At 47.9% G+C, this 27,045-nt stretch overlaps 1 protein-coding gene across 1 annotated transcript in view; it reads right to left on the bottom strand.

The window, feature by feature from the left end:
• LOC142818055 (uncharacterized) overlaps window positions 1–27,045 on the bottom strand; it is a 176,721-nt gene that overhangs the window by 35,955 nt on the left and 113,721 nt on the right. The window lies entirely within an intron of this gene.

Raw genomic sequence — 27,045 nt, forward strand, 5'->3', positions numbered from 1 at the left:
TTAAGAGACAAGAAGAGAGCAGAGTGGATTAGGGAACAAACGGGGGTTAAGGATATCATAGCTGAAATCAAGAAGAAGAAATGGACATGGGCAGGGCATGTAGCGCGTAGACAGGATAACCGCTGGTCATTAAGGGTAACTGACTGGATTCCCAGAGAAGGGAAGCGGGTTAGGGGGAGACAGAAGGTTAGGTGGGCAGATGAGATTAAGAAGTTTGCGGGTATAAATTGGAAGCAGCAAGCACAGGACCGGGTTAACTGGCGGAACATGGGAGAGGCCTTTGTCCTGCAGTGGACGTAGTCAGGCTGATGATGATGATTCTGGTTTATCGCATTCTTCTGCAATTTTTTTCACGTTTTTTCAAAGGAACATTATTATTGTTCCTATCTGATTTCTCTTTATTATTTTTAGCAAGCGTTGTAAAAAATGATCTATTATGAGGTACAGTGTGGCCAATCCCCCATGTGGGTATGAGCCAAGATCTCCTAGGAGACAAGACAAGACAAGACATGGCGTATGAGCCAGGCAACGTCACCCAGTCATCATAGCGTCATATATATATATATATATATATATATATATATATATATATATATATATATATATCGGCGCTAGCTTTGTGCCAGTGAAAGAAAAGACGACGACGTTCGTGTGTCGCGCTCTTGACCTGCTGTTCTCTGTGCTGCAGCTGTCTTGCTTGCCCTGGCGAGTTTCTTGCTGAAACTCCTCCGAAAAACACGCTTGTTACATTTAGTGGAGCGCTCGTGGGTTGTTCCCCTTTTCGTCCTGGAGCTCCGCAACCAGACTTTACCATCTGCCCCTGAAATGGCCGAAGACGCCGCTCCTTCCCAAGTACCACCTATGATCATGTATGCTGGGACACTTCGTCAACATGACCCTCCGATGTTCAGCGGCACCGGCGAACTTGACGTCGAAGACTGGCTGGTAGAGTTTGAGCGTGTTATTTTTCCCAACAAATGGGATGACCCTGCTAAGTTGACGCGCGTCAGCTTTTATCTGACTGATGTGGCGAATCTATGGTACTACAACCATGAAGCAGAGTTCACCACCTGGTCAGCATTCAAGCAAATCATCGCTTCGTTCTTCGATCGGCCTGGATTTCGCAAGCTTCACGCCGAACATCGCCTACGTGCCAAAGTCCAAAGGAACGGTGAGATGTTTACCACTTGTATTGAGGACGTCATTGATCTGTGTAAGCGCGTGAATGCATCTATGACAGAGTCTGACAAAATAAGGCACATACTAAAATGCATAGATGACGACACATTTCATATGCTGGTAGCCAAGTGCCCTTAGAGAGTAGCGCAAGTCATTGAACTGTGCCAAAGCTTTAACGAGCTGCGCAGAGAGCACCTTTCTATCCATCGCGCCGGAATTGTCATAGAGGAACTCTTATCTTTGGAAGCTAAGAGCATTGGCGCTGAATATTCCACCTTGCTGCCGCAAATTAAGCAATACATCTATGAGGAGGTAGCTCGTCAGCTCTCTATTGTCATGTATGTCACTAAGAGTCCCACGACACTGGATCACTCGCTCCGTCGTGTCATTCAGGCTGAAGTTGCTCAGGCGGTTCCACCTCCTGTATAACAACGCAGCCTGCAGCGCCTCTCACCTATGCTGAGGCCGTTACCCGTTCCTATGCCCGACCGACACCAACACCATCCACCCCAGTCACCGACTTCTACTCGCCCCCAGGCCCTGTTCACCCAATACGCCCTGTTCTCGCGCAGCCCCTCTCGCCTCCCGGACCACCTCACAACCCTTGGCGCACTCCAGACAACAGGCGCATCTGCTACGACTGAGGCATTCCTGGCCATGTTGCGCGTCACTGTCGTCGTCAGCGCAGTATTTATGCCAATGATTACATCCCCAACCTCGACTACATGCCACAGCAGCTAGCACACCCTGTATCCGCCAACTCATCGGCGGTGCCAGTTTTTCGTCACGTCGATCTCCTCCTTCACGGTGCCGCTACATTTCTCCTATGCTCCGCCATACCAATTCCACGCAAGAGGAAAACTAAGAGCCGCAGTTCCTGAGGCACGTACTGCGCCCTCGTCGAAAATTTCAAGGCCTTATCTTTCGCCTCTGAACGAGATCGTGGTTACTATTGATGGTGTCGCTACGAACGCTTTTGTCGACAGAGGAGCTGCCGTTTCTGTTTTAAGTACACTTTTGTGCCGCAAACTGCAGAAATTGACGAAACCCGTTTCTGATGTTTTATTACGGACGGCGAGTTTGCAGCACGTTAATCCCATGCATGACACGTCTTTTTATCAATGACGCATTCTACATTGTTGAATTCGTTGTCCTACCACATGCGTCCCATGACGTGATCTTTGGTGGGGACTTCCTTTCTACACACAATGCGGTCGTTGACTGTGCTTGAGCTCGACTCGCTTTGTTCCCTTTCAGTACCACAGTCGTCGATGTCCAGAGCCCGGTGCTTGAATTGGTTGTCGCTGCTGACGCTATTATTTTTCCGTTCTCTGCTACCCTGGTGTCCGTTTCCTCGAATTATGTTTGTAATTAGACTGCCCTGTTTACACCGACTGAAGACTTTGCACGCCGACGGAGCCTCATACTCCCATTTGCCGTCGTGACCCTTGTGAATGGTGCCGGTGTGGTCTACGCGTATGATCCCTTTTCTTGCTCGGCAACTCTGTTACGCAGCGAATGTGTTGGGCATTTAGACAGTTTTTACGCCAGCTACTGCCTCCCCAGTCCAAGAAATCCTCTTGCGTAGTATTGATAACGCACTTACGCCAGTCCAGCGCACAAAGGTTGTTCAACTGCTTGATCGCTTTCGTGCCTCTTGCGATGTTTGCCAGCCATTATGGGGGCACACATCTGCAGTGGTTCATCGTATTGACACCAGTTAATGCTCCCCTGTGACAGCGTCCCTTCCGATAATCGCAGGCCGAACGCCGCGTTATTAGCGACAACGTCGATGACATGCTGAAACGGGGCGTGATTCAGGAGTCGAACAGTCCCTGGGCCTCTCCTGTAGTGCTGGTGCGGAAAAAAGACGGTTACATAAGATTTTGCGTTCACTACCGCCGCCCAAACAAGATTACCCGGAAGGATGTTTATCCCCTACCCCGCATCAACGACGCCCTGGACTGCCTTCAAGGAGCCGAATATTTCTCATCACTGGATTTGCGCTCAGGCTACTGGCAAGTGCCCAGCCGACCGTCCGAAAACAGCGTTCGTCACCCCTGATGGTTTATACGAATTTAATGTAATGTCTTTCGGCCTCTGCAACGCGCCTGCTACCTTCGAAAAGATGATGAACAACATGCTCAGAGGCCTCAAATGGCAGACCTGTTTATGCTACTTAGATGACATAGTGTTTTTTTTCTGCAGATTTCCCAACTCATATCGTTCGCCTTGAATAAGCTCTCGAGTGCCTCACTAACGCCAGCATGCAGTTACACCTAAAGAAATGTCATTTTGGCGCCCGTCAGCTTAACATTCTAGGCCACGTCGTCTACAAAGAAGAAATTTCACCAGATCCTGCCAAACTTCGAGCGGTTGCCGAATATCCCAAGCCCAGCACTCTAAAGGAACTCCGAAGTTTTATTTGGCTGTGTTCATAATTTCGGCGCTTCATCGCCTCCATTATATTCCCCTTGATTATTCCCATTATATTCATAGCTTCTCGCCGGCAGCAACGACCTCTCAGCTTGGAATGCCGATGGCGATGAGTCATATACGAAGCTTCGCCTACTCCTCCCGTCTCCTCCAGTTCTCCGCCACTATGATCCCAACACACCTACAGAAATACACACGGACGCTAGCGGTGTCGGCTTTGGCACGGTACTCACTCTGCGAAAACCAGACTTTGGCGAGTACATTGTAGCATATGCCAGTCGTACCCTCACAAAGGCGGAGTCAAATTACTCTGTTAAAGGAAAAAAGTGTTTGGAAATTGTTTGGGCAATCACTAAATTTCGCACCTACCTCTATGGGCGTCAGTTTGATGTTGTTACCGACCACCAGGCGCTATATGATGGCTTTCGTCCTTGAAAGACCCGAATGGACACTTGGCTGGCTGGGCTTTACGATTACAGGAGTACGATATACGTGTGATTTATCACTATGGACGAAAACACTCGGACATTGACGCCCTATCATGATCGCCACTGCCTTCCGACTCTGCCGGCTCACCCGCTTTCACTTGTTATTCATCATCTATGACCATCACTGACAGGCCGGAAGAACAGCGCGAAGATCCCTGGATCACCTCTGTGCTTGACATTTTGTCTCAACGGGCCCCAAACTCCACCTCACGTACCCTACGTCGTCAAGTCCAACACTTCGCACTTCGTGAAGGCTTGCTGTATTGTCGCAATTACCTGACTGAAGGCCGCAGGTGGCTCCTCGTGATCCCCCGTCATTGGCGCGCTGACATTTGCAGTGCCTTCCACGACGACCCTCAGTGCGGTAACGCTGGATCGTTTAAGACGTACTCGCGCCTTCGCTTAAGGTACTACTGGTGAGGCATGTGTCGATACGTTCGCTGGTACAGTCAGTCGTGCCCTGTGTGCCAATGTCACAAGGTTCCTACTCACAGCACCACTGGTCCTCTACAGCCATTGCCCTGCCCGACCATTCGACAGCGTCAGAGTCGATCTCTTCGGTCCACTCCCGACCACTATTGACGGCAACCGCTGGATAATAGTCACCATCGACCACCTCACGCGGTACGCAGAAGCGTCTGCGCTACCAGCCACCACCGCACAAGACGTCGTGTGGTTCCTTCTTCGTCATCTCATTCTGCGCCATGGGGCCCCACGTGAATCACTTATAGTGATCATGGCCGCGTCTTCCTCTCAAATGCCATCGAGGTTCTGCTCAAAGACTGCCGCATTGTACACCACACCGCTTCCACCTACCATCCTCAGACTAACGGCATGACAGAACGCTTCAATCGTACCCTTGCCAACATGCTGGCGATGTGCATGTTGGAAGACCACACAAACTGGGACCAATTACTCTCTTTTGTCACCTACGCTTACAACTCTGCGTCTCAAACTACCACTGGCTTCTCTCCCTTCTTTCTCCTGTATGGACGTGAACCTTCACGTTCTATGAACACCATTCTGCCGTACCGACCAGACGTTGCTGAGGGCAAACCCATCTCTCAAGCAACTGATTACGCTGAAGAATGCCGTAAAGTAGATCGCTCGTACCCCACGCAAGATCAGTCGCGCCGAAAATTCCGTCATGACACCTTTTTGTCTGATACCCGTTACTCCCCGGGAAAGCTGGTTTGGCTTTGGGTCCCGTTCACAACTCCCGGACTTTCCACCAAGCTTTTGTCACGGTATCCAGATCCTTACCGCATACTGGAGCTGACATCTCCCATAAACTACGTCGTCGAGCCGGTCGACACATCACCCGATCATCGCTGCCGAGGCCGCGAAACAGTTCACGTCACGTGACTTAAACCCTGCTACGACCCACCTACACTCTTAGAAAAAAGTTAGTAAGGAGGTAGCAACTGCAAGCAAACAGGTAGTAACTGCAGCGCTTACTACCTTTCTCGAACCATTACTATCCTTTTGCAGCCTGTTTACTACCTACGTGAGTAAACAGTTACTAACTTTTTGCGACCTGTTTACTACCTGTGTTAGTAAACAGTTAGTAACTGGAATGAAACAGGTAGTAACTGCACCTGTTACTACCTTTCTTGCTCCGTGACTACCTTTTTGCTACCCGGCTGCTGACTATATATTCAAAAACAGTGTGTGATTCCGATTCAGATAATTTATGAGACGAATCGTCTCGACGTATCATCATTAAATGGAAAAATGACGCAGGAGATATCCATATATCAAGGAAAAAAATGTGTTGAATTACGCAACCGATATATGTAAACGTCATTCTGATATTGTCGAAACGAAGAAGTACAAGTTAACAAACCATAAGCAAGTTTAACTCGCTTTGTAATAGACAATTACAACAAACTCCGTATATTACAGAAAATTAACGAGACCGGTGGACCAAATAACAAAACGGTCACAATTTATCTGGAGGACGGTCACATTTAATCTACTACGACGTTTCTCCAAATATTATCGTTGTTTTGGCACTTCAAACCCCAAAAACGATTATTACCTTTTAACCACTGATATACTACCTGTGTGAAGCATTCAAATTCACTGAGACTATGTTAATAACCACGGTACCTTGTTTCGACTACTGTAAATAATGCCTTTTTGTGGCCCTTTTACGATGAATAGATAAGACATATATATTAAAGACGATAAAGTCTTTCTTGGGGACCTTCGACGGAAAAATTTTGCTCTGTCTGTCTGTCTGTCTGTCTGTCTGTCTGTCTGTCTGTCTGTCTGTCTGTCTGTCTGTACATTTGTCTATTTATCCGCCATAACGTTACCTCAAACGGCACCAAACGGCCAACCCCACCCTGCAGCGCCTACCAATATTGCTCAAGGTTTAGCATTCATAGCTGTGCGATTGTCAATTAAAAAGCAAAATTGCGCATATCTGAGGCACCACAACAACGCTTCGATGTTTTGTATGTCTGCCTTTATACTAGAAGAGGCACACACACAAGTAACTTTAAAGAACGTAGCGTTTGTCGCGCTGCGCTGACAGTGCAACGCGATGCTCGGAAAGATGTTTCCAACGCTTTGCTACGACGTCACGGTGGTGGCACCTGCCCATCGCTTTGCGTTCTACACCTTATCACCTCCGAGACTGGCGCGCATCTTTCTCCGCGGGCTGCACGCCTTAGTTTTTGAAGATAACTGACAGATGGCGCTTGAGTCTAACGTGCCTTGATGCGCTCGTTCGCCTCCACTACACGCTCGAGGAATCTAACGCAGTGCCTCCAGAATACCTAAACGCGAGGAAGATAAACTCGACACTTTATTGCGTAAAAACATCAAAAGGGTACTAGGCCTACCTATGAGCACCAGCACGGACCGGCTCATGAGTCTGGGCATGCACAACACCCTCACGGAGGTGACCGAGGCACAAACACTAGCTGAGGTCGTGCGACTCTCCTCCACGAAAGCTGGGCAGCGTCTCCTACAGTCGCTGGGATATCATCATACGCCAGGGGGGGAACAGAAGATATTCTTATCACAAACAATGAAGGGCACGTACGAGGTGGCACCCTTCCCGCGTAACGTTCATCCACAGTACAATGTTGGCCGGCGAAAGGCACGGGCCTTTCGTGTCTAAATCCACGGGTAGTGTAGCTTTCGTCGATGCGGCGCAGTACGGCCGCTCCGATCATTTTGCAGCTGTGGTCGTTGATCATCGTGGTCGTGTACTCAACTCAGCTTCCGTAAGGAAAGCGTCTGCCTTCGTAGCAGAGCAGGTAGCGATTGCCTTGGCGATGACGGACCTTTCGCGTCCAGAGATATTTACTGACTCCAGGGCTGCCGCCCGGGCGTTTGCCTCGGGGGTAATCTCTAGGAAGGCTGCCGATATTCTGAATTCCAGGGGTGTAGTAAGCCACCACACAATCACCTGGTTTCCGGCCCACATGGGCTCAGAGGTGCATCCGACTCTTCCCAACGCCAACGAACTTGCCCATAACCGTGCGCGAGAAATCACGTGCCACGGCGTTCCGGGCGGGTACGGAGATGGGTTCGCGGATAACTTTAAAGATCCACTTGGCACCTTTAACGAAGTGACGTCCCATTATCAGTTGTCTAGGCGGAGGTACCCGCTTCCACATTCCAAGCTCACTCGGCCACAGTCGTCGGTTCTTCGGATGCTACAGGCAGGCTCATTCCCATCTCGTAGCACATTCAGCCACTTTGCTGATAGCATAACTCCAGGATGCCCTAGTTGTGAGGCGCATAACTGCACACTCGCTCACATGCTCTGGCAGTGCCCGGCATTACATGGCGCAAAGTTCAGCACAGAAGAAGACTGGGAAATGGCTCTTAAAAGCCCCGAACTCTCAGTCCAATACTCGGCAGTCCAGGAGGCCTGCGAACGGGCGGAGGGCCACGGTCTTCCAGTCTCGGCGTGGACGCGGCCAGCAACTGCGGCGGACACCTCTTAGGCGGGAGGAGGGGGGCGTCTGACCAGTTCTCCAGGACCAAATAAAGTTCATTTCACTTCACTTCACTTCCAAAATACCATTCACCAATTTGCTTGCGCAGAACATCAAATAAACTTTTGTTCACTCTCTCCAGACGCAAGACTATCGTCTTTCGACGACATTTGTGGTGTAACATGCAGATTTGGAACCAATTTTTTTTAAAGTTAGCCTGATTGAAAGCCTTGTGCTACGTCCCCAAACACACGTATTCACGTAGTATGATGTAGTGCTCCAGATTCACATTTGCTATAATTCATACAGCAAGACAAGTGTTTCCCTGTGCCAGGCATGCACCTGCAAAGTAGGGGCTATATATACCCCACGCGTACTTCATACTGTAGCATAAACATATAGTGAACATCTTAGGTCTATGTATTCTTCGCGTGCATTGCACACTACGCATGATTACCTGAAGCTGTGTAATAATGAGACATTGATTGACCAACATTAGCAATGAAAGAAAACTATGCCAATCGGTTGCCACTTTTCTTGAAACCTTCAAAAGTTACTACCCATGGGTGGTAATGGCCAGGTTAGTAATAGTTACTAAATGCTGGTAGTAACAGCATAGTTCATAACAGTTACCACCCTCGCCGTTACTAACTGCGCTAACTACCAGGGTTGTAACATATGCGACAAACCGTTACTACCCCAAAGTTAGCAAGTGCTACTAGCGTTTTTCTAAGAATGTAGCGTCTTTTCCTCAAGTCGCCGTCGTTAGGATGGCTCCTCTTTGTGGGGAGGCTGGCTTTAGCGTTCGTAGAGAGCGGACGTGCTGTTCGGAGCTCCCGTGTTTGCGGGAGACGTGCCGCGGCGTCTCGTGCAACGCTCCCCGTTTTTTCACCTGCATCATGTGCATTTTTCGACTGTGAGACTTCTCGCCTGTGTGCGGGTGGTACCTTTCAACTCAGCAAGTGGCCGTGACCTCACCGAAGCCAAGCTTGTCGCAGTGAGTTGGTTTTTCGTCCATCTATGCGTGGGACTCCGACGCCCTGAGGCGGCCCCTACGTGGCTGCTGCTACTGCAGCGTGGTTCTCGCATCCCATACTACGGGCCGAAGCCGGCATTAGTAGGAAGAGCTCTCAGCCAACTCACGACACTGTGTTGATGGAGCATTCAACCATCGTAACGCCGTCTTCTAATGAGCAAGGTTCGTCGTCGGCGACGGAGAATGCCGCCGGGTATTGCGCGGCAGTAACGACACCTGAGACGCACACCTTGGGGCTAACATCTGATCCAGTTTTCACCAGTTTTCGTTCCAGACAACAAAATGACATTTTGACTGAGGAAAGAACGGAGGACGATACTGCCTCGAACTGTCCTGCTGACCACACCAATGACGACGATGCAGGTGGCTGTTGGAAGACCGTCATTAAGAAGCAACGCGCTCGCAAAATGAACACCCACAAGGAAACCCAACCAAGCGAGAGCATCTCGGGTGCCTCTCAGCACAGCGTACGCAAGCAAAGTGGGAACCAGCATCTGCCTCTACTTCTTATACACGATGAAAAAATCATTCTACGCCCTCATGGAGGGCTTTGCCTGGATAGGTGGACGTGCCCTGAAATCGCCGGCGCTCTCTGGAGCTCTGCTGGTTTGACTACCAAAGACCGCGAGGACATTATATTCCGTCCGAGTGCGACTACTGCAAAACCTAGCGATCATCAGCACGCCCCAGTCCCATGTGGTTGATGCGCTATACAGGGTGCGGGAGCTGCGACTCGGTGAGCGTGTTTATCCCATCACCACCTACTTTGCAGCTCCGGACAAGTCATGCAAGGGTATTGTTCCTGGCACCGTGCCCGGTACGTCGTCTTCCACGCTAGTAGATAAACTTGTGGCTCCTGCAACCCAAATACTTCAAGCACGCATGATGCGTCAGACCAACATTGCGTTGGTCACTTTCGAAGGATTGAAGGTCCCTCGCTATGTACGCTTCTACGGCGCCGAACTGCGGTGTTACCCCCATCGCCCCCGAAAAGTGGTTTGCAAGATTTGCCTTAAACTGGGCGATCGGGATGACCATAGCCCTACACCAGACGTTGTCATATGCGCGACGTACGTGCGGCACCGACAATCCCACCCAGTCGCATCCGTGAACTCCCCACTGCAAATCCTGTGACGGACCTCACCCTACGATGGATTCAAACTGCCCTCGGCATGAGAGGTAAGTACTCAACAAGGCTTGGGTGTGTAAAGCCCTCTAAAATGAACTGCGTGAACTCCAACCCTCCAGTGGCCATACCACGGCAAGCAAGACAGCCGAGACCCGCCATTCACGCACCCCGACGAAAACAGAAAAGTCGTGCTCCAAGAGCCGATCCAAATCCCGTCGCAAGTCAAAGACCCGCTCTAAGTTCCGGACCCGCTTCAAGTCCCGGACCCGCTCCCAATCCCGGGCCCGCTCTCAATCCCGGACTCGCCTCAAGTCCCACTCCTGCTCCAAGTCCCGCTCCTGCTCCTGCGGGGAATCACGGCGTCCATCGGAGATGCACGCTCCTTCCCCATCTACACGACAAAAGAAGGCTTTGCAGAGCAAACCTGTTGGCAAGGACGTACACGCTTTCTCCGAGCAGCAGTGGGCCCCAGAACGAAACACAACCAAGGTGGGTCCTCGGGAGGTAAGTCAGGTAAGGGTCCCCCACAGCTTGCTCCGTCCCGCCAATCACTCCACACCACGTCCCCTCAGATCACAAAATCCTCGACCCCTGATCCTCTCGCGGAAATAGCACGCCTACGTCGAGACATGGAGGTGGGTTGCGAACGCCTGCAAAAGCAAATAGGCGCGCTGGTATAGCAGAAATGGGCCCCAGTATGCAGGCTGCACTCGACAGGGTAGAATGCCGCATGGAAATCTTTCAAATTGAGATGATGGACCACGTCCAGTCATGTATAGGACACACGCTCGCACGTACCACCACCGTGCCAACTACCGAGATTGAATTTGATCAAATCTCTCGGCCGTCAACATCCAGTGCGAGTGCACGGCGCCCACACCCTTACACACGTCCTTCCATTTCCTCCCATGATGAATATGGCGTCGCATGATGCGCCACGACTAGTGGTGTGGCAATGGAACTGCAGGGGATTCCGCCAAAAGCGGAGTTCCCTGCAGCAGTACGTAGACGCATCCACTGACGCTCCTGATCTTCTTACAAGAACCTCTTACAAGAACCTCTTACAAGAGCCAAATTGTCCGCCCTTTTTATTAGGCAACAACACACTCGATCTTGGGTGCCTCTCCTCTTGTTGGAGCCCTAGTTTCAAAACATGTCACATGTCACGTGCATACCACGAAGAGTGTCATCCGTCATCAAACATATGAAATAATTACGCAAAGCTCAAACAGTGAAAGCTTGTTTTAACTAAATGGGTACAGTTCCCCCCGTTCACGTACGCACTGCTTTCACCACCTTCTAACGGAATTCGGGAGTTTTGGACGGGCTCTTGTGTTGTGCCGGGATTTCAACGCTCCACATACAGTTTGGGGTTATGTCAAATCACAGGCCAAAGGAACACGCTTGTGGAATAATATTTGTAACATGATATACAGTTTACTAACTGATCCAGAGTGCCCCACTCGTATTGGAAACAGTGTATCATGTGAAACCTGTCCTGACCTCACCTTTGTACGCAATACGGGCCTGGTGGTAGCGCATGATCCTCTAGAGGAGCACCTTGGCAGTGACCACTATATTGTGGTGACCATTCTACCACTTACTGGTGCCCGGAGGACCGAGCGGCGTTTATGCATTTAGGTGAAACTCAGGGAACGTCGCCGGGACTCGCCTGAGGGGCAAGGTTACGAGCGATAGCTAGACTCTCTTACTCAAGATATTGAGGCCACCACGCGCACATTATGTACTACCATTGAAACACCAGACATTGACCCACATTTGCTCCATATTTGGGACGCGCGGAGAGGGCTGACACGGCGATGGAAACGCCAACACCTGAATGGTAAACTGAGAAAAAGAACAGATCAAATTACGCGGGAATCTCAAGAATACCCCGCGAACCTCACTAGAAGTAACTGGCGAGGATTCTGCAACCGGCTTTCAGGAACATTAGGCACCGCAAAAACATGGTCGATTCTTTGATCCCTCACAGACCCCACCACCACGAAAACAAAAACATTTCGACAGTTACACATATTAATACACGAATATCGGGACGACCCCTCGGGACTTCTCAGTGAGCTCGAGAAGCATTTCATTCCGACAGGCCCAACACCGCATTACCCTGACTATCCACACGTAGGCGAGACAAATGAATTCTTGGATTCAGATATTACGGTTGAAGAAGTACGGGTAGTGTTACAAGATCTACATCGTAATACGGCACCGGGAGTAGATCACATTTGGTTCACCACACTCAGCAACCTAAGTGAGGCGGATATCACCCACCTCACCGGTATATTCAATGAATACTGGTGCCAAATTACGCTTCCCCAAGCATGGCGACACGCCGATATTTTGTTGTTTCCCAAGCCGGGCAAACCTGTTCAGGTTCAAAACCTACGTCCCATATCCATAACCTCCTGCATTGGCAAGCTGATGGAGCATGTACTCTTGCGACGTCTGCAGCCCTTCTTGGAACATCAACCCTTCTTCGCGCATTCTCAATTTGGATACCGAACTCCTCTATCGGCCAAAGATATACTGTTACAGCTACGGGAGGAAGTCCTAGGTCCTCCATCTCGCGCGTAAACGAGAGCACTCATTGCTTTAAGTTTGAAGGGGGCCTTCGATCATGTTGAACATGACCTCATACTTCGCAATTTAGCCGAGTCGCATTGTGGAACTCGAATGTATAACTACATCCGCTCATTTCTTCGGGATCATACGGCCAATGTGGGAATGTGACCACATCGGTCAGGTACGATCCACCTTACAGGATGTGGGACACCACAGGGCTCCGTTTTTCCCCTACATTATTTATTACCGCACTGGCAGGGCTTCTCCGCTTGCTCGATCAGATTCCCGATGTCACCCATGCTATTTATGCGGATGACATCACTATCTGGTCGACACGGGGCTCTGATGGAGCCATTCAATACCGACTGCAAAAAGCAGTGGATACGGTCGTTGAGTACGCTAAAAGAGGAGGCTTGCAATGTGATCCTCAAAAATCAGAGCTCATCGTTATTCGCTCCCAAAACAGTAGCCCTCCTCCGCCAATTATTGTGCACGTGAATGATATACTCATACCACATGTCCCTCATGCCCGCATCCTTGGACTACATGTTCAAGCGGCTGGCAAAGCTAACTACACCGTTGGCCTTTTATCTCGACAAGTTGACCAAATACTGTCCATCATCTGGCGGGTTTCAAATCAGTGCTCAGGGCTTAAAGAAGAAGACCTGCTGCGCTTGGTGGAGGCCTGAGTGATCAGCCGGCTGACTTGTCACTTGCCCTTCCAGTGGTTGACCCAATCGCAACAACTACGCATAGACGCCATGATCCGCAAAGCGACAAAGCTGGCCCATGGCGTTGCGAACTACACTTCCACAAGTCTTCTTCTTGAGTTGGGGACACACAACATATTAAGCAAGCTGCTCGAGGCAGATTGGGTCAGTCAGCGCCAAGGCCTCCTACTCACCCCTACTGGCCGCAATCTCCTCTCACGCCTGGGATATCCGGTCCCACCACTTCAGATTAAAACCCGCCCCACGCCCTTATCGCCTGCGATACGTAAAATACTAACTGTTCATCCGTTACCACGTAACATGCACCCCCAGCATGACAAGGGCCAGCGCAAATCCCGCGTACGATACCTCAGCCGTATGCTCGAAGACATCCCGGAATCGCATACTCTTTACACGGACACAGCCCGAACTCGCGAAGGTTACACCTCGGTAGTGATAGATGGCACCGGTTCCCTGCAAAACTCTGCTGCAATGCGTCGGACACATGCCGCTCACGGTGAAATTCTTGGAGTCGCTCTAACGATACGATACGCTATCCGTGTTCACCATGGGGTCCACATATTGACAGACTTGCAACAGGCATGTCGGGCCTTCCTATCAGCACATGGCATCCCAAGAGCGGCTTATCAAATTCTCGATCAAGTTCCACTATCTGAGTCAAACAGTACTTTTCACATCCACTTATTCTGGACTCCTGGTCATGCCTCTCTGCCGGGCGATGAACGCGCACACGCTATTGCCCGAAAAAATTCCCTCCGGGCGACCCGGCAAGGCCAAACAATCATTTCGGAGTGGGGGGATCCTATTCTCACTTACAAAGAGATTCTTCGTCACTACAGAAACGTCCGTCGCACTCAGAGCGCCCCACCGGTATCTTTCTCGCGAGAGGAGGCACTAGCGTTACGCCAGCTACAGGCTAAAACATTTCCCAATCTAGTATTACTTCATAAATTCTAGCCGCAGTGCTATGCAGACCGTTGCCCCAGCTGTGGAAACTTGCCCACGACTTTTCATGTCTCGATCGAGTGCACTGCGAACATCTTTCCTCCCTTACCTGCTTCACCCTTTACGTAACGAGGAGCTGTGGGATGATGCTCTCCGCGATGGACCTCCCGAGGTCCTCCGAGCTCTGATACAGCGGGCCTGGCTCGTCGCTGGAGTCGTCCTAGGGACCCCGGACTAGGGTTTCTTCCCAATTAAGCCCTCCTTCTCCTTGCTATTGTGAATAAAGACGTTTCTCCCTCTCTCTCCTCTTTGTGCGAAGAGGAAGTTGTACCGGCGCACATCAGCGCTAACTCTGTGCCAGTGAGAGAAAAGACGACGAAGTTCGTGTGTCGCGCTCTAGGCCTCCTGCTTTCTGTGCTGCAGCTGCCTTCCTTGCCCTCGCGAGTTTCTTGCTGAAACTCCTCCGAAGAACATGCTCACCGCCATGGCTGCAGGTGGCGCTGACTGACACTCACACGTTTAAATTCATATATAAACTCAATAAAGTGGCGGGGGGGAATAGCCACCGTGATAACTTAGTGGTAGAGCATCGAACGCGTTATTCGAAGGTTATAGGTTGGATTCCTGCTCGTGGCAAGTCATTTCTTCACTCACTTTTTTTTCTTATTTACATTACATTGCTTCTAATAACTTCCCCTACACATTCCTCGACATTATTGTCTGCTAGATCTCATTAATATTGTGTCAAAACACGGAAAAACGAGCTCTTAGGTATACATTTCTTTCCCTTATTCATTAACGAGGGTCTCGTACTGGCAGACTTGGTGCCGTTAGGTTGTATACGAGAGACTTTTGGTCAGCTGCCAGCTCGTATAAGTTCACGTGCTACGTGACGCCATACAGGCTCATAAAAAGAGTGTTCCACACTCACCGTCATGACTGCAGGTGGCGCTGACTGACCCTCCTACGTTTAAATTCATAAATATAAACCCAATAGAGCGACTGGCGTGATAGCTCAGTGGTAGAGCATATAACGCGTTCTTCGAAGATTGTTATTTGAAGGTTTTTATGGTTATACAGTTAAATACAAATATTTAGTTTTTGAATGGCGTAAGCATCTCGCGTATATCTACTGGAGGCTCAGTGAGGGTTACAGCAAGGGTGCTCTGCATGTATGTGTGCGTAGACAAACAAACACATTATATTGAAGACAACAGTACTCATAGCAGTGCACAGTCTAAGGCAGGATTCAGATATTTACACGTTTCAGCAACTTGATTTGCAATTAAAGTTGGCATCGTGAAACCATGTGAGCTCACCCTCGCGTAGTTCGTTTCAAACCTTCTGATTATACACAAATAAACGAGCTGCTCTGGTACACATCATTTTCACTCATTGGGAAATCTTTTTTCGCACCTCCTGTAAGTAAATATATATTTGCGTATATGATAAATGCCAAGAACGTGTACCACAACACAGGTTTTTTTCAACTGAAAGCATAGGTATTTATTATGATATTTCATACATGTTTTCTACCGCACAGCCATGTAGAAGTAATCGGAATAGCACACTGTATGTAAATTCGCCATTACGAATAAGAATGTTACACTGGTACAATGTATCAAACAACACAAAATAATAGACACAGTTAAAATAAAAACAGGTACCAAGGAGGTGGTAAGCCAAGAATGTGACGATTTATCCAGAATTTTGAGAAGCCTCCTCACAACAGACCCCAGCATTGTTTTTTTCACGGACTATAAAGATCGTTCAAGCACTACACTCTAAAAAAATATCGAGTAAAAAGGGTGTCTTTTTGTCCCACAAAAATAATCGCCATCAGGCTTGCGTGCGCTTCTTTTCTTGAAAACTCGGTGCTGGCCACTTTCCTATCGAGAATGCAATGTAACCCTGATAAAAGGCATGTCGATCGTGATTTGAATGTACCGGGCGCGGGGCGATAGTGCAAGAATGGAACGCAATATAGATGACGAATATTGTTGTGGGACAAAAAGACACCCTTTTTACTAGTTCTTTTTTTAGAGTGTACAAGCGTGTTAATAATGTGGTGGGCGTATTGCAGAATAAACAGCCAGCATGCACACATCGCTGCAAGGCCATTTTGAATGGTCTGCCATAAGCCACAAGAAATATGCCTCCTCTGGGGAAATGCCCACTGAAGCTCATACACGGTGTTTCTGGTATGCCCTCGTGTATTGACAAAGTGAAAACGGTATTTCGAACATGAGAATTGCCTTCGCCTAATCCTTGTACACTGCAACAAGTTGCTCTTGTGAACATGACAAGACACAACGTGTTTTAAACATATCGGATACGCTGTCTACTATTGGCCACAGAGTTCTGGGGAGCGAACGAAATCATTTTTGATGTGCGCACCATAACTCTAATTTAAGTATGAGATTGAAAATGTATAGTGTGTCTCACAAAACAAGAGACACCGAAAAATATCAAATTTGTAAATAATCACTTCAGAGAAGCGAGCCTATATTTGAGCGGTATGTTGTATTCAATTGTCTTTAAATTGTGAGTGAGCACAATTCGTAAACTAAGTTTGCACTAAAGCAAAATACGGAGAGGAAGTTCAATTATCACCAACACTCGTAATCACTGCGCTCACGATGCTGACACAGACAACCAAACGCATGTGTGTTGCCTCTTGCTTCAACGCAAATTCTGATGTTTTGTGATTACATGACGGAAAGCTATGTGCGCGTAACGACAGAGCACACGAAGCTAACAGCCATCTCAGACCTTCGCTTACTACGCGTTTAGCAGCTACGCAGCCACCGGCGCGCGCCGTATACGCACGGCCAGGCCGACTGAAGCCATGCTCACCCTCCCTCCTTTTGGAGGGAGGGTGAGCATGGCACACATCCCTCGCTGTCTCTTACCCAATTCACCAGTAGCTTCCGCGATAAGAAGGTGTGCGTTAAGACACACTACTTTTCTCCTCACAATCACACACTTTTCCTCCATTCACCTGCAGTGTATGTGTCCCTATCCGCAGTTATTAAGCCAAAAAAATTTATTTAAATAAAAACAGGGAAAATTCAAAGCCATTAAGATATTAACGTATGCTGAGAACCTGGGCTACCTTCCACGATCCGTTCTTCAGAAAATCATTAGAAACATAACACTGAAAAAAAAACTGTTCATAACCTTGAGTTCTGGATAACTTGAATTATACGAGTTCATAAGGAATAGCTTATTCATGCTGTTTTGCTCTCACTAACGAAAATTTCTTGCGCCACATCTACAACCAATATTCAAAAGTAATTGAACTCAAATTCAAATATTTGGCAGGAGTATCTACTCTTTCTAATATATAACAGTAGGAACTTAAAGATTGGCATCGTGCACGCTATGTGAATGCAACAATAAAAAACACCCGAGAAAGTTCCAACTTCCAGAACACATAAGACCGGTACACCCAAATTTCTCTACGAAACATGTGGCACTGTTGAACAAATAAAATTACGCGTCTCACTAATACACCTTTGTTGTGCATTCTATGAAAAGCTAAGTCCGCTGTCAAGCGTTCAGAATCAACGAGCATTTTAGAGCTGAGTGAATTCAAGCCAAATGCTCGGCAAACAAATTCAACGGTGCACGGCGAACTCGTTCCGCCACTTTCTCATCCCAGCCGATGGCATCATGGACATGAACACGTCTTTTTGTTGCTTTTGTGCGAGCGCGTTAAATTATTCGATGATAATGCAGTCAGAACGAAAAAATTAAGGCTTGTGACCGTTAATGAGAATCCGAAAAGGCACACAAGTACGATGGCGAAACATGCGGGCGTGCGACGCACGTTCGCGGGCACATGAATCGCACAGAATAAACAAAAATGGACGAGCAGTAGTCATACACAAAATCACACGTTTAAATATAGCTTTAAAGTTAGTTGCTTTCGCAAGAAGTACCTACCTTACAGTAGTACAAGCGCATATTCTCAGGATTTAAATACGTAATTATATGCATGTACACGCAGTTCGTTGCAACCGCAGCTCCTCGGCTTTCATCGAGCGGGAACTGTATATACCGGAGCTCCCATAAAATACACAATTAAACAAATAAGTGGTCACTTGCCTGGAATTTGCACCATGACAGCAATACTTGGGACAAAAAAACGTGAGACGCGGCAACTGCTTGCTTCATGGAGACAAAGGAACCTTTGTTCAAAGAGCTGGACCGTTTAGCTTGGAGGTGCTGTACAGTCAGAAGACAGCGTATAGGTAGCATCTCAGATGACGAAGCGCACAAAAGGAACGTTCAACTTCCGAGGTGCTCACAGCAAGTGATGCACAAGCTAGCAAAACAACCAAATGGCATCACAACGCGGCGAATAAGCACAGGTCTGTCATGGCAGAGTTCGTTCACGGGCGCAGCACATGCATTGGGCGCGCAATCGCACACTCTCTGGGAGGAGTTAGAGTGAGAGAGTGCGATTATAGGAATAGTTGACAGCGAACCGCTGAGTTGTTTCCTTCCTCCGCCTAGCGAAGAGCAAAGCTCCTGTGCATGCGCTGTCGTTGTCCTGACAGCGACGTAGACACGCGCTGCCGAACCTATACGCATGTCGGGCGTTGTACACCCACGGCCGCTGGATGAAAGAGCGCACCGACCATGCGCTATTTCATCCAGCGGTTGTGGTACACCATATACGCAGTTTCCACTCTCTCTCCCTCAACTCATCACACCTTTCGTGCCCTTTTACCCTTTTCAAAGGCGCTGCGTGCGTTGTCGGTGCCATTCTCTGACCTTTATTATTGCGATAGGAATTAAATGGACACTCTCGGCTCAGTTTTGCCGTCGACGTCAGCATCACTCACTGTATACGTATACGTATCTATATATATGAAAACTCAAGAAAGAAAAAATCACAGCATATTTATGGAGTGCAAGATTATGCGTGGGGCGAAGCGTCCGTCAGTGCGTCCGCGCTTCCTTCCATGCGTTTGTCTGTGCATCCATCCGTCCATGCAGCTGCCTGTCTGTCCGCCCATCCATTTAGTGAACACTCCAAGTACCACCATCTCGTATCGTTTCAATATATGTTCATCATTTCGAAATACCACCGTCCAGCGGACATTCCAAGCACTAAATGAGAGGTTACACGGCCGGACTAAAGAGGAGCGGCACGCGCGCACTCTCTTGCGGCCTGCGCCTCGCGTCTAGTTCCAACTTCCCACCTTTCACCACCGCTCGTTTATGGCAGTGTGACCCAACCCTCGCTAAACCTTGCTAAAACCAAGGAGGTTTAACATAGCAACCTTTCCTGGTCTGATAGTGTTCAACGAGAATCTTTTTGTTACTAGTTTTTTTAGTAAGCATTTAATTTAAGGCAAATTTTATTGGAGACTCGTCTCTGTAGAGATTCGTACCGATACTCGTCTCTGTAGGTTATTTTATAAAAAACAACTACTTTTCATTTGTAATTAACGTCCATGGTTTTCTTCCTCAATTAAAAAGAGTGCACGCGTGCCACTCTTCTAGTCCGGCCATGGAGGTAGTTACCAACTTCTTAGACTACTACTACATATATCGCCCCTAAAGAAGCCATCCGCGCTCGACGCCAGCTCGTCGCGATGCTCCGACGCGCGCTTATTTCGCACGCGTACTTTAGCCCGCGAATTAGAGCAGGGGGTTAGGTGCTTGTGTGCTCGCGCTTAACCTTTAGTGGGGAGAATCGTGTGCTTTCGGGTTTCACTGGAACGATTGCATTGTTTCCGGGCCCACAAAGACCAATTCACCCGCTGGAGAGGCCCCACTTGCGAAAAGCGCGTGCTTTTCAAACACAGCACAGTAATAACTGGGACGCTTGCTCGCACTCATCTGAACCTGTGAGTACGTTTAGTGCGTCGTTCTTGTTTAAACGGTGCGTTTCGCGTCGAGCGGTAAACGTTGTTAGTTCGGTCTCGTCCTTCGTGTCTTGTTTTCGTCCGTCAAGTGTGCGTGAACAGTGCGCTGCACGTTTCGATCTGCAAGCCGTTCTCCACGTTACACCCTAAGTTGTTGCGAACGCATTCATTGTTTCGCTCTTGCGGCAAATTCTGTGACCTTTTTTTGCCCTAAATATTTATTTCTCCGTGCTCCTGCATGGCTGCAGGACGTGCCTTGTTTTTCTTGCACGTCTCATTTTCAAGAAGCTTGTGAAAACGACTTGCGCACGAATGGCTTTTAACCGAGCAAGGATTTTGTAATGAATTCAAGCTTTTTTTCCTATTGTCCGTGCACTTGAATATGTGCTGTCAGTAGGCCGTGCCAGTAACATGCCCCTTTATTGACATTTAATGTGGACAAGAAAAAGCGATAAAGCAATGTCGAATTATACAGTTCAAAAAAAAAGTTATTCTCTTCTACATCTTCTAGATTGTTCTTAGAGTGTCCTGTGAAATGTGCCAATGCCTCAACCATTTCCTTGTTTCTATGATCCATATGACATTGTAATCTTAGAAAAGGAAGTACAACAAGCACGTTGCGCAATGCGCGTGATTTGAATATGCAAAGCTTAGATGCAGCTCAATTCTGGCACGTGCACCACCCAGGCTGATGGTCTGGTGCTCATGGTGCTGCAACTGCTGGCCCACAAGTCGCATGATCGAATCGCGGCCGTTCACGGCAGCCACATTTTAAGTACAGGTGAAATCGTTTGAAACTTGTGGAGTTTGAGTTAGGTGCACGTTAAAGAACCCCAGCTATTCTAAGCTTCCGGAGCCCTTTACTACGGCGTCTCTCATAATCGTATGATGGTTTTGGGATGTTAAACCAAACAATTATTATTGTAATTATAGGTGCACTACAAAAAAAAGAGCGAGTAAAAAGGGTGTCTTTTTGTCCCACAACAATAATCATCATCTATATTGCGTTCCATTCTTGCGCTATCGCCCCGCGCCCGGTACATTCCGGTCACGATCGATATGCCCATTATCAGTGTTACCTTGCATTCTCGATAGAAAAGTGGCCAGCGTTGAGTTTTCAAAAAAGGAAGCGCACGGAAGCCTGATGGCGATTATTGTTGTGGGACTGAAAGACACCCTTTTTACTCGATATTTTTTAGAGTTTGTAAACCCTTCAGCTCTTCTATGAGCCCCCTCAGAAACGGCATATTAACACCCTTTTTCCATTTACACACTTCTTTAAGATGTACAAGGAGAGAAATTGATGTTGAGCCATGTTAGAAAGAGTGTAGACTTGAAGAAAACCCTTTTACACCCTTAATGGTTTAAAAGTTCACCGTGAAGCCACACCAAGGCGTCAGGGGATACGTGCAGGGGCGTCATCACCATCAACATTGCTGAAACTCGGGAAAAGATAACATCGAAACGATAAAAACTGTATTGGCCTCGAGGAACTATCTTTGTGGTCCGAAAACTCTGAGAGTCTGAGGTGGTGGTGGTGAATTTTGATGGCACAAAGTTGCCCCGCTTCTTCTTCTACCACTGTGTGGCGACGTTTATCGGCCCTTACAAGAAAATCTTCCCGGCTTGCACTAGGTGTGGCACCATCGGCCATCAGAGTGCCCCTATATCACCTCACTACGACAGAATGTGCCAAATGTGGCACATTGCGTGCCGCTACCTTGCCCCCGAAGGCCTCATTGAAAATGATTGCCAACCCAAGTGCCTTCTCTGTTACGGCGCCCACGAGATCGGGACTAGTGGCTATGCTGAAAAATACGGGGAACCCAAGTCACCCTTAATTAACATCTCATCTAGGGCCCACTTTATTTTCATCGCAATTAAACTAAGGTACTCGCCTGCAGCAGATGGCTTCTTCTGAACCGGCCAACACTCAAGCATTCCCGTCGCTCTTCGAACCAGCGGCGGCCCCTCGGGTGAGCAGTTGGACAGGGGTTGCTGCTTCCAAAACTCCTTGTCCCCACGCTGTCGATCCATCCTTCCCTGAACTTGCGACCCTTCGCTAGCAAGTTGTGCAGCTGTAAAAGCAAAATGAATTGCTAACTAAACAGCTCGCACTTTTATCTAAGCAACTTGCTCCCCACTAACAGGACCCTTAAAAACCTCTCGGTATTGCCACTCCTGTCCAGCCGGCTACGTCGGTAAGCTTCAAGCCTAGCCCTCACGCCACGCGCACTCCGGATAACCCTCCGGCTGCAGTAGCCGACGCACCTACTCCAGAAGCTCCGCTAGCTACTGCAGCATCCCAGGGTCCCTTGCCCACTAACCCAATTCATCCCAGTGAAGAACGCGTCACGTGCATGGAGGATCACTTACGCACGTCGAAGCGTCTATCAGTCACCTCATTGCGAACTTCTCTCTCCAACTCATAGCAGTAGAGGTCACTCAGGTTATTCAAGCCTGGACAGTCACTCAGTTTCAACTTAAAGCATCTCGTTCGTGCTTCTCTTCGGTTAGCAGTACTGGTTCAGCTCCCTAACATCGTCGCAAGGTGGCTCAGGGACTTCAACGCCCCCAGCGCTCACTGGTGTTAGCACTATATATGAGAAGGCGTGAGGCAAAGAACTCAATGAGCTCATCTCCTCGCTTAGCCTCACACTGCTTACCATTCGGCACAGCCCATGCGTTCCCGCAATTCGGTCACACGCGACATGTCCCGACTTCTTGGTCCCGACTTCTTGGTCCCGACTTCTTTGCAGAGGCGGCGGCATACTGTGCATGCGCAGCTTGTCGATTCAAATTGGGCTGACACCTGTACGAAGGCAGTGACTTAGATGAGCTGTAAGAGCACCTGGCAGTTCTTTTGTAGCCTTCTGAATCACTCCCCCACTCGGGCAGAAACGCAGCGCCAGCTCCGCCGTGCTCTGCATGCCTATCAGGGGATTCAGGGCACTACAGATAAACTCGTAAAAGCATTGTACGACTGATGCATCTGTTGCACAATTGACCGCATACGTCCCCAGGATTCCGGCCCACGTGCAGGAGGCGCGCTTTCCCGCACGGTGGGGGCGGGGCCCCGCGTCACTCTATGGGACGGGAGAGAAAAAAAAAATAACTCCTCTCCCTTTCTGATTTTCTCATTGCTTTCACGGTTTCGAGTAGAAACTGCATGAACCTTTCTTCTGCCGGAGTTACAGTATTGTAGTTGAAATAGTGCGAGTTCCCTAGCTTATTAAAAAATAATGCACAGCGCCTATGGGCGCTCTCAGAAATATCGGCTGTTTTACCGCATTTGAATCGCTACCGTATAGCCGTGCTTGAAGATATCCAATTGCTTTCTGGGATTTAGGTACTGGCATATGTCTAGTTCATGATGGTGTAGAGCGTGTTTGAATCGCGTGGTAAAAAAAAGTTCCCTGGCCAGTTTTGTTGAGGGTGCGACAGCCGTCAAGCCCTCGTAGCTCCATCTAGCGTTGAGATGGTGTACTCTACGGTGCCATGCAAATATTAAAATAGGGTACGCGTAAAAAGAGAGGATTTTTATGGAAGGCACATTCATGACCTCGTAAAACAATATTTAGTGTTCGTTGAGGTAAAGATCAATAGTATAGAACATCAATAGGGTACTTAAAAAAGAAGACGAAGTGCGCGTTTCCGAACAGTCAGTGTATGTACCACATGGACCCCTCAATTTACAGCACATTCTCGAGTTTTACAGGTTCCATAGTAGTTTTAGGTATCTACTAATTAGTTAATTCGTGTTAATTAATGAATGCATCTTAGGTTAGGCTTTGAAAGCGCGAGTAATATTCACCGGGAGCGGTATTACGGATGGTGGTATCAACCCGCCGTCTGCGCCGCTTAAATCTGGCAGACCTCTGGGATCCGTCCTCAGACCTCTTTTCAGTTTATATCAATAATGCCACCGGTGATATTGCAGCAAATCTAAAGCTTTTTGCGAATGCCTGCGCGCTTTAAAGTAGTTAACGCATCCAGTGACCAGCTTCTTTTAAATAACTCTTTTAAGATTCAAGATTTGTGCACAAATAGACAGATGACCTTTAACGCGAGAAAAACTCTGGCGATAACCATGACCTGCAAAAAAGATATACTAACATTCCAATACAACATAGGCAATCAATTCTTGTCCTTTGTCTCACAGTATATGCACCTTAGTCTTGTTATCACATCTACATTAAGATGAAACCAACATGTTTGTTAAACTGAGAAAATGGCTTTGAATATACAAGGCTACTTACGGGCACTCGCTATGGCATTCGGCAAACCGAAATGTGAAACGAACGTAATACCAATATTAGAATATTCATCGGCTGTCTGGGACCCGCACACGCAAGCTAACACAGATAAACTTGAATCAATACAGCGAAAAGCTGTAAAATTCATATTCAATACGTAAATGTAACACATCTCCGTCAGTTCTTCTGGAAGGCGCTAAACTAGAAACCTTGGAATGGAGACGTTATCGCGAAATAACGAAGCTGTTCTATCGCATATATAATAATAAGCTGGCAATACAAAAAAAAAGTCTAATTATATCGAACCAATTTTGCACCACGAAACGCGTGCCTCCAATCTCGAAAGAGTGACTGAGCCCCTATATACAGGTACCTTTTTTTTTTTTTCGAACAAGCAGAGAGCGGAACAATACGCCGCCAGCGATTCTTGTAAGCGTCGATCTCAACTAGTTTCTTCGTGCGTTAGCTGTTCACATGGCTTATAACTACACCTTCATATATATTACAGTGCACTTTATTCTAATACCCATCTTGATCAGACTGATTGCTTGAGGTTCAATGCCTCGCTTCTGCACGATTCTTAAATTCTTCGATTCTGCAATGTTTCGCTTCTTAAAATTGCCGACTTTATTTTTGATACAGTTATTATTTGAGTTCTTTTTACTTTTTACCCAAACAAAATAACCTAGTGGACACTGTTTTTATAGTTTTTGTTTTGTTTAGTGTATTATGGCCATTCTTGGGATTGTGGACCATGTTTTATGTTGCTTCTTTTTTTTTGCGTTTTGAATCATCGCGCTTTCATTCAACACTATCTATACTGCTGTACCTCCTACACAATGTTGCGTCCACTGCGCCACACCCCTGCCCAATGTCCGGCACTAGAATGGCACTTTTTCTCTGAAATAAATAACAAGTATTTAAATAAATAAATTCACTTCCTTTTTTTTCAATGCGCACCTCTCCAATTTATTGATAGAAATTAAAAATATTAATGGAAGTAAGTTAAAAGAGAGAGATATAATGCTGAAAGGTGGGGAGGTTGAGTTTGTTAGGAACTAATAACCCTATTTGCACTGTGTTATGTCCATGGTAGCCATAATACCAAGCGTACGTAACAGGGAACTGACTTTATTACTTTCAAGAAAGGCATTTGCGCGCAGCATGGTCCAAATGGTCCAAGCGCTGGCTTTCGAGTCCACTGTGGGCCATAAAAGAGGCGAGGAGCACAATGGACAGGCAACCAGTGCGCGGGCGCACTGATTGCCCTGATAGTCAGTCACTCCCCGGGCGCGCGGCGTCCAGTATCGAGGGGGAGGGGGGGGGGCGGTAAAGGTGGAGGGCAGAGTGCATCCTTGCATCCCTGGAAGCGGCAATGCCCGGTCTAAAGCCTCTCCATGCGCTTTCCGGTAGAAGACGCGATGAAGGGGCTTTAACTTCAACAAACCAAAACTCCGGGTGAAACTTTTTTTTTTTTTTACGATGGCTGCCGTTCATTCGGACATTCTTTGAAACTGGCGGGCGACCACTGGTTGTCGTTTGTGGAGCTACCGGCAACGCGAGGCGTCTTCCTAATCTGGTGTTACCTTTCAAGGCGGTTCTGGCAGAATGGCTGAGATGTGTGTTCGCAGCTCGCAAGAAAACATGACATTCGCCGATACCTAGCCCGTCTGGCCCATTGTGAGTTGCTTGACAAAAAAAAAAATAAACGTGCAATGCGCCGCTGTAATGACCCCGCAGAGTATCTTGCAAGAGCACGTTTTAGCTCTACCACGTAGCGTTTGGCCTGTCCGTTTGTGGCTGGGTGGTTCGGTGCAAATTTCACCATGGTGATGCAGTTGTCACTCGTAGGATTTCTGTATTTTGGCTGACAGGAATGCGATTCCGTTGTCTGAAACCACTTTGAGGTGTAATCCAAAAGTTTCGAACAAGCGCAGGAAATCGATGGCAGCTGTCGATGTTGTTCTGTTCACATGGCGACTTTCAACTCATTTACTGTAGGCACAAGAATAGGACAGCAGCGCAAAACTTGCGAACGAACCAGTACCTAGGAATGCTGCTATCTCCTGGGATAATCACTTGACCTGTGACTACACGTAGGCGATCATAGCTGAGCGTCTCCTTTAAAAAAAAAAATTCCAGTTTCCTGACGCATGTACCTGGTGTCCAATTGTTTTCTCAAGTTCTTGAAAGCTTTTATAATAAATTTCTGTAACATAGCCTAGGGTTCTGTAAACACAAGTAATGTTCATGAAGCTTTCATCATATTGTAGCTGCCTTAAGCATTTTGTTCAAAATGATTCATATTTATTTATTGGTTTCTTTATTATTTGTTCGCTGTGCCAGCAGTGTACCCAGAAACTTCTTTCGAGTGGAGGCTTTGCCGCCCCTTATGCATGCTGGTACATCTCTTTGCATGTGTAT

The sequence above is a fragment of the Rhipicephalus microplus genome, chromosome 5, assembly GCF_043290135.1.
Source record: "Rhipicephalus microplus isolate Deutch F79 chromosome 5, USDA_Rmic, whole genome shotgun sequence".
In the NCBI taxonomy this organism is placed as follows: domain Eukaryota; kingdom Metazoa; phylum Arthropoda; class Arachnida; order Ixodida; family Ixodidae; genus Rhipicephalus; species Rhipicephalus microplus.